General features: G+C 33.7%; 1 long non-coding RNA gene across 1 annotated transcript; it reads right to left on the reverse strand.

The window, feature by feature from the left end:
- Nucleotides 1-5,437: 5,437 nt before the first annotated feature.
- Nucleotides 5,438-6,351, reverse strand: LOC131063544 (uncharacterized). Its single transcript, XR_009111086.2, has 3 exons — nucleotides 6,174-6,351; nucleotides 5,973-6,086; nucleotides 5,438-5,834 (listed from the first exon to the last, which is right to left on the reverse strand). It is a non-coding gene; the product is annotated as an uncharacterized LOC131063544 (long non-coding RNA).
- Between the last annotated feature and the right edge of the window lie 392 nt (nucleotides 6,352-6,743).

Below are 6,743 nucleotides of genomic sequence, written 5' to 3' on the forward strand. Positions count from 1 at the left end.
GTGACATACTCCCAAAGTGGTGAATATATAAGCCTGCTGGTGTTATATGGGCTTGCCACGTTTTGTGGACTTTGACACCTGCGGAAACACTTGTCGTTGTTCCAATGAGAGTACATGCACAAATCTTTGTGTCTCTCCATCGGATATATGTTTGTACCAAAATACACGGCGTAATTTGCTAATCATAGACTGCAAACGTGAGTTATAATGGCACTTCTACCATTTGGAGGTGCCCATAGGCTGGACCAATTTTAAAAAAAAACAACTTGTGTTATTTTTTCTAATGGTGAAATTTGTATTAATATTTGCATTAAAGTATATCATTTAAGGTAGGTTAGGTGGTAGATTCAACTTTCGATTTGTTTGATGTGGATGAAAGTCTAGTGCGAAAGGTTAGATGGGGTTCATTGTGTAAAGAGCTAGGCTTGAGGTCATTGGACTAAACTTTCCATTACTCTTAAGATGAAAAATAAATAAATTTTTTATATATTTATATATGAATAAAAGACCTATTTTCGTGTAAAGATAAGTTTTATTTTGATATAATGACCTCTATGAATATATATCAACAAATAACATATTTTAACCAATCCTTAACACTATCTTTAACCTAGAGAGCGATGAGCGGGAAAGGAGGAGCGGGACAAGCTAGGTTTTCGATGCCTACTGATTCAGGCGATGGAGATGAGGACGACGACGAGGTAGATGGTGAAGGGGGGGGCTCTTCTCTTTGGCCTAGGTTGGTTGCCCTGATTTCTGCGCAGGCTTCTGTGGTTCATAGATTGTGTGGCTTGATCGCACTGAGATGGGCGGTGTGCCCTTGCCCCTTTTTGTGTTTTTGTGCGATGAGATCACTGTGCTTCCACCTGGCTGCAGTTCTTTGCCCACAGGAGATGTTCCTTGTTGGGTGTCTTTGATCTCGCACGGAGGTGTTTTGGCTTTGGTGCCCTGTGTCAGGCCAGGCTATGGGTCCCTTTTAGGGACTGGTGGAGTTTTTTTGCCCACCCTCTTTGTCTGGTCCTATCTATTTGGTGGTGCAGGTTTGTCCTTGGTGCCCCGCGATGGGTTGCAGACTGTACTCCGTGGCTTTTTCTTTCTTGGGCCTGTGTGGGGGAATCCCCTGTCCCTTGTTGTTTTTGTGGGTCTCTGGAAGCATGGCTCTGTGTGGTCATGACAAAGTATGGGTGGTTTGGAGGGGTTTCGTTGTTTCAGGGGTGAGCAGACCCTCTGGTCTTCTCATATTTTATTCTGGGTTAGGGTTTCCTCTGCTCAATCCCCTTTTCTCTTCCCTATTCTGGATAGTCCTTCTTCTGAGGTGGAGGAGCTTTTTCTTTGCTGGTCCATGACTGTTTTGTGGGGGCTTTTGGATTGCTCTCTTCCCAGCCTGTTTGAAGTGGCCCTTTCTCCTATGGAGGTGGAGATTTGGTGGTTGGGAGTGGTCAGGTTTCTGGTTGCTACAAGAGAGTCTCCAAAGCTGAAGTTCTGCCTTCTTTCTATTCCTATCGAGGTGGACCTCTTCCATATTGAGGTGGGAAGTTGGTGGGAGAAGGTCTTTTGGGTGAGGATGCTACTCGAGTTGCTGGTTGAGGCCACTATTTCATGGTCAGGGCTGGGTTTTTTAAACCATGCTTTCCAGTTTTTTTTGGGGTTTGAGGGATCCTTCAAAAACCCTCCTTGTGTATGTCATGAAGGTTAGGGGAGCCTTTCAAAACCCCCATGCATATTTTGTTTGTTCCACAGGCATGCTGGATGCTAACAATTTTAAAGGGCCCAGTCTGGCCAGTGATGGTTTTTGGTTAAGGGTTAGTTGTACTGTTGGTAAGCTGATGACTATGTTATTGGTTATGGGAGCCTGGGAAAACCCTTGTTTGCTGGTTTTGGGAGCCAATTTAAAACCCTTGATGAAGGTTAGGGGAGCCTTTCAAAACCCCAATATTCTGTAGGTTTAGGGAGCCTTGTAAATCCCTTGTTTATGTGTTAGGGACACTTTGTGTCCAGTTTGTGTCTTGGCTGTTGGTTCGCTGATGTTCTTTTCTTTTAGCAGCATTGTTAAGTGGGTTCCAGATCCTCGTAAAATATGAGGGTTTCGGGTCCCTTCACAACCTAGGGGTTTTGAGTCCCCTCAAAACCTGTTTACGGGGTTTCTAGTCCCCTCAAAACTTGTTTACCCTTAATCAAAATAAATAACATATTTTTATATAAAGTTAGGACCATTTCTAATAATTCACCTATTTTTATTTATCTTCACTCTCATGTATTAAATCTTATCCTATGCATATCTACATATTCTTATACATGAGTAATTTGTTAGTTTTGGATTAATTTTGATAGAATGGTTTTTACTATAATTATTTATTCATGTAAAGATAAGTATTATTTTGATAGAATGACCTCTATAAATATATATCAACAAATAACATACTTTCATATAAAGTGAGGATCATTTCTCAATATTTCACTTATTTTTATTTACCTTCATTTCATTCCTTTAAATATATATCAACAAATAACATATTTTTATATAAAGTTAGGGATCATTTCTCTATATTTCACTTATTTTTATTTACCTTCATTCTCATATATTAAATCTTATACTATTCATATCTAAATATTCTTATACAGGAGTCATTTATTATGCCTATATCTTTGCACCTATCTTCATACTTTCTTTCCCCACTGAGCAATTTTGATATTGCAACTTGTATTTATTGATTCTGACATATTTCACTGGTCATTTTCAATTGACATGTTACATGCTTGTGCAATTAATTGCTATATCTTCATATTTAAAACAATTCAATGTGTAGTCATTAACCATCAACTATCATTCTCATATCTTAAGCACTAGAAAGAGAAGATTCATTCTAGAAACACTTCACTTTGGAGCATTAACAAAAACCTAGTATTTCATCAAGTCATTTTAGGATATTTGATTGAGTAAAAAGTGTTGCTTTCAATCATTTCCATGACCATAATGTTAGTCCAATCAAAGAGGTCAACCTAAGAGAACAAGACCCTTGAGATTTGGTAATTTTCCTCAGTATAGTATAACACTATAAAACCTAGATAGTTGCCCAATAGTAGTTTTGAGTGACACATATTGTAAAAGTTCACAATGAATAGGATCACCTTTACAATTAAGGAATTAAATAAATACAAGGAATGGCTAAGGTTGAGACACCTTAATTCCCAATACCTTATTCAATGTTGTAGGTATCCTTTTGTTAGATCCCCATCTTCAAGTCACTTTTATAGTAGAATTCTTAGGTGATTTTCCTCGTCTCCACCCAAAGCTGTAAATCATTAGTGCTTAAGCATGGTTATGTTGAGGGATTTATTTCACTTCTCTAGGTCATACTGATCAGATTTGTAGAAGACACTTGTCACCAACACATTGGTGGGAATTGTAGCTAGAGTTTCCTACGACCTTTTGATATCTTGGACACCAACACATTGGTGGGAATTGTAGCTAGAGTTTCCTATGACCTTTTGATATCTTGGACACCTTCCTTTAGATATAAAGTCTATTTGGAACTCATTTTAGAAAATTTAATTCTCAGTTTAGACCAAAGTCTTGTAAATTATTTATTTATCTATAATTGTAATTCATTTTATGTTTTTGATTTAATAAAAAATATATTTAATCTCATCTATCATATTGTGGAATTTTCTTTGCTTCTATGATGGAATGAATTTTTCCACGGTTTATGTGTGTGTGTGTGTGTTTGTTCCAAGAGTTATCTCTCTATCTTTGGTTCCCTCTTTGTGCTTGTTTAACCCTAACCTTAATACATACTTCAAGAGTTGTGGAGAAGAGACTTGTGTGAGTCCTTTTGGCAATCTTCTATTGATTTTTTGTGTTATTGTGAGAAAATGAGGGAACTCATCCTAATCTTGGTTCATCATGTTATCTTTTTTTTTTTTGTATTCCTTTGATCTATTTTCTTTGATAAATTAGTAGAATATGAATATTTGTAGGTTCAATTTCTGTTGGTTTGGATCAACATGTGCATCTAGGTTTAGAAATGAACCAGCTTTTTTTGAAGGTTTGATCTCATCTGCAAGGCACCACACCTTGAGATCATTCCCATTTTATCATTGGATTGTTGAATGATGATGGATATGTCATTCCTTGGATGATTAGGATGAATGTAATTAATATAATTTTATATATAACATTAAATTGTAAAGATTTCTACAATGTTAGCTTAGGAACAAAGTATAAGATGGAGCTAATCAACTAAATATTTTTATTTTATTTTGTAAAAAGTTATGACTGCAAATATTATTTCACAACCACTATATAACTTGATTTAGATGGACAAGATGTATTTGTATTCAAAATAATTAGATTATTGATAAGGATTGCATTATTAATCACATTTAAATAGATAAACTAATTGAATTAAAAATGCATATGTAAATTATTAAAAAACATACAAACAAGTTAGATGTAAGATTTAAACAAACAAACAAGTTAGATGTAAGATTTGATATACACGTTGATTTATACCAAAAAAAAAAGACAACACTTATAATATATAAATTCATTAAGACATTACTCCAAATGAAAAAACTAGATTATTAATACATTAAAAAATATACTTTTTTACTATTCTAAATACATTAAAAAACTAAAAGATTATTACTTTTGGCAAGTCAAATTTATTAAAATTTCAATTCTTCCCTAATTTAAATATTAGAATTTTGATTATTAATTTTTTTTTTTCAATTTAAACATATTTGTAAGTTAGGTTTCAATTACTATTATTTATTTATTTATTTTTGACCCTAATGTCTTAAAATTTAATTCATTTTTTTCTCTTCAATCTTAAATTTGGTACTGCCTAATCTAAATATTATTGCACCTTTATCACTTTGAAAATATTTGAAAGTGATAAATATTTGTAAAAAATATTTGAATTATTAAATTTTTTCACCTTCAATCTTAAAATTTGTGAATGAAATTTAGTTTCTTTATTTTATTCATCAAAAATATTAAGCCTTTATCACTTTGAAAATATTTGTAAAAAGTATTTGAATTATTAAATTTTTTCACCTTCAATCTTAAAATTTGTGAATGAAATTTAGTTTCTTTATTTTATTCATCAAAATTATTAAAAGTGAAAAAATATATTTTTTTCTGTTATTAAAAAAATTAAAATTAATGTTGTGCACCATAAATTGCATTTAAATTATTAACAGTATTCTTTTAAACAATCTTTGATATTATAGAATGAATTCAATGTCTTCCTCTTAATCTTCTGCATGAAAATTTTGGCAACCAAGGTTGTTCACAATCATACCCTCTCAATATTGTGCATCCAAATTATTAGAACCAATATTATTAGAGTTGTGAATGAAATTTATTATAACTTCCTTCCATTTATTTGTGCAAAACTTACTTTCCTCACAGATTGAAACAATAAACTGTGAATCAATAAAAACTTAAATATATTTCTCAATCCAAAAAAATATTGTGAATCAAATACAAATTCTTAACTTCCAATCATTCAATCTGCAACAACCTATACATCCCCACTTGGGATTCATCTTCATCTCACATCTTTTGAATAAAAAGATGAGACACTGATGATCTGACATAAAACTGATTGACAAAAAATGATTGATATTGATGAAGAATTGTCTACAGAACAACAACCCATTTTTATTATACACAAGAACAAAACAAACGCAAGCAGATGAGCAGTACTGAAACATCTTCTACTAGTCAACACTGAACAATGGCCACTACACTGCTCAAATTAAAACCAGAGATAAACATACCCAGTTTCTGTTGCTCCCTGCATCACTCCCTTCACCTTCTCCCCAGCCTGTGTAAACATACCCACAAATTAAAACCAGAGATAAACATACCCATCTTCTAGAAAAATGAAAAAACCAATAATGAGAAACCAGAGAAGATTAAAAATTTCAACATGTTTATCTTCATATCAAAGAAAACTGACAACCTGTTAGTATATAGAGCCAGTTTATTCCTTAACCATTTCAGGAGTTCCTCCTGCTTTCTCCTCGCTCTGCAGGGAGAACTGTGAAGCCTTTTCCTCAGCACTCTCCTTCACACCCTGAAAGTTTTAAACACAAAACACTATAAACACAAATGAAGCCACAACAAATGTAATATAATGATATTGAAGAATGGTATTTATTACTTGGGCATGTTGTTGAGCTTGGTAGCTCTTCTCCTGCCCAAAAGCTTTTGCACGATCAGCAGCCTCACAGGCACTGTCACTGCCAGACATATTGCACACTTCTTCTTTTCTATACAAATACAATGAGAAATGCAAAACTGCTTCGATCACACCAACTCACTGAAAGCAATGCTATGAATTGCAGATATGAATGACACATTTCCAAAGAGGTGAATATATATATATACCCTTGCCAGTGTTTTGTGGGCATGCCACGTTTTGTAGAGTTTGAAAATTGTGGGAGCACTTGTCATTGTTGTAATGGGGGTGTGTGCACAGAGCTTTTTTTATCCATTAGACATATGTTTGCCCCAAAATACAAGGCTTAATTTGCTAACAAACATTGTAAACTAGAGTTTACTAGCACTTGTACCATTTGAGGATGCCCATAGGCTGGACTATTTAACTAAATAAACAAAATTTGTGACCTTTGTTTTAGTTGTAATGGTGAAATTTGTATGTTCATGTCCATTTTCATTTAATGTTTGGTTTGTTTTGTCATATGTTTATAAAAAATAATTTTTATTTTTT

The sequence above is a fragment of the Cryptomeria japonica genome, chromosome 4 (genome assembly GCF_030272615.1).
Source record: "Cryptomeria japonica chromosome 4, Sugi_1.0, whole genome shotgun sequence".
NCBI classification, from domain to species: Eukaryota; Viridiplantae; Streptophyta; class Pinopsida; order Cupressales; family Cupressaceae; genus Cryptomeria; species Cryptomeria japonica.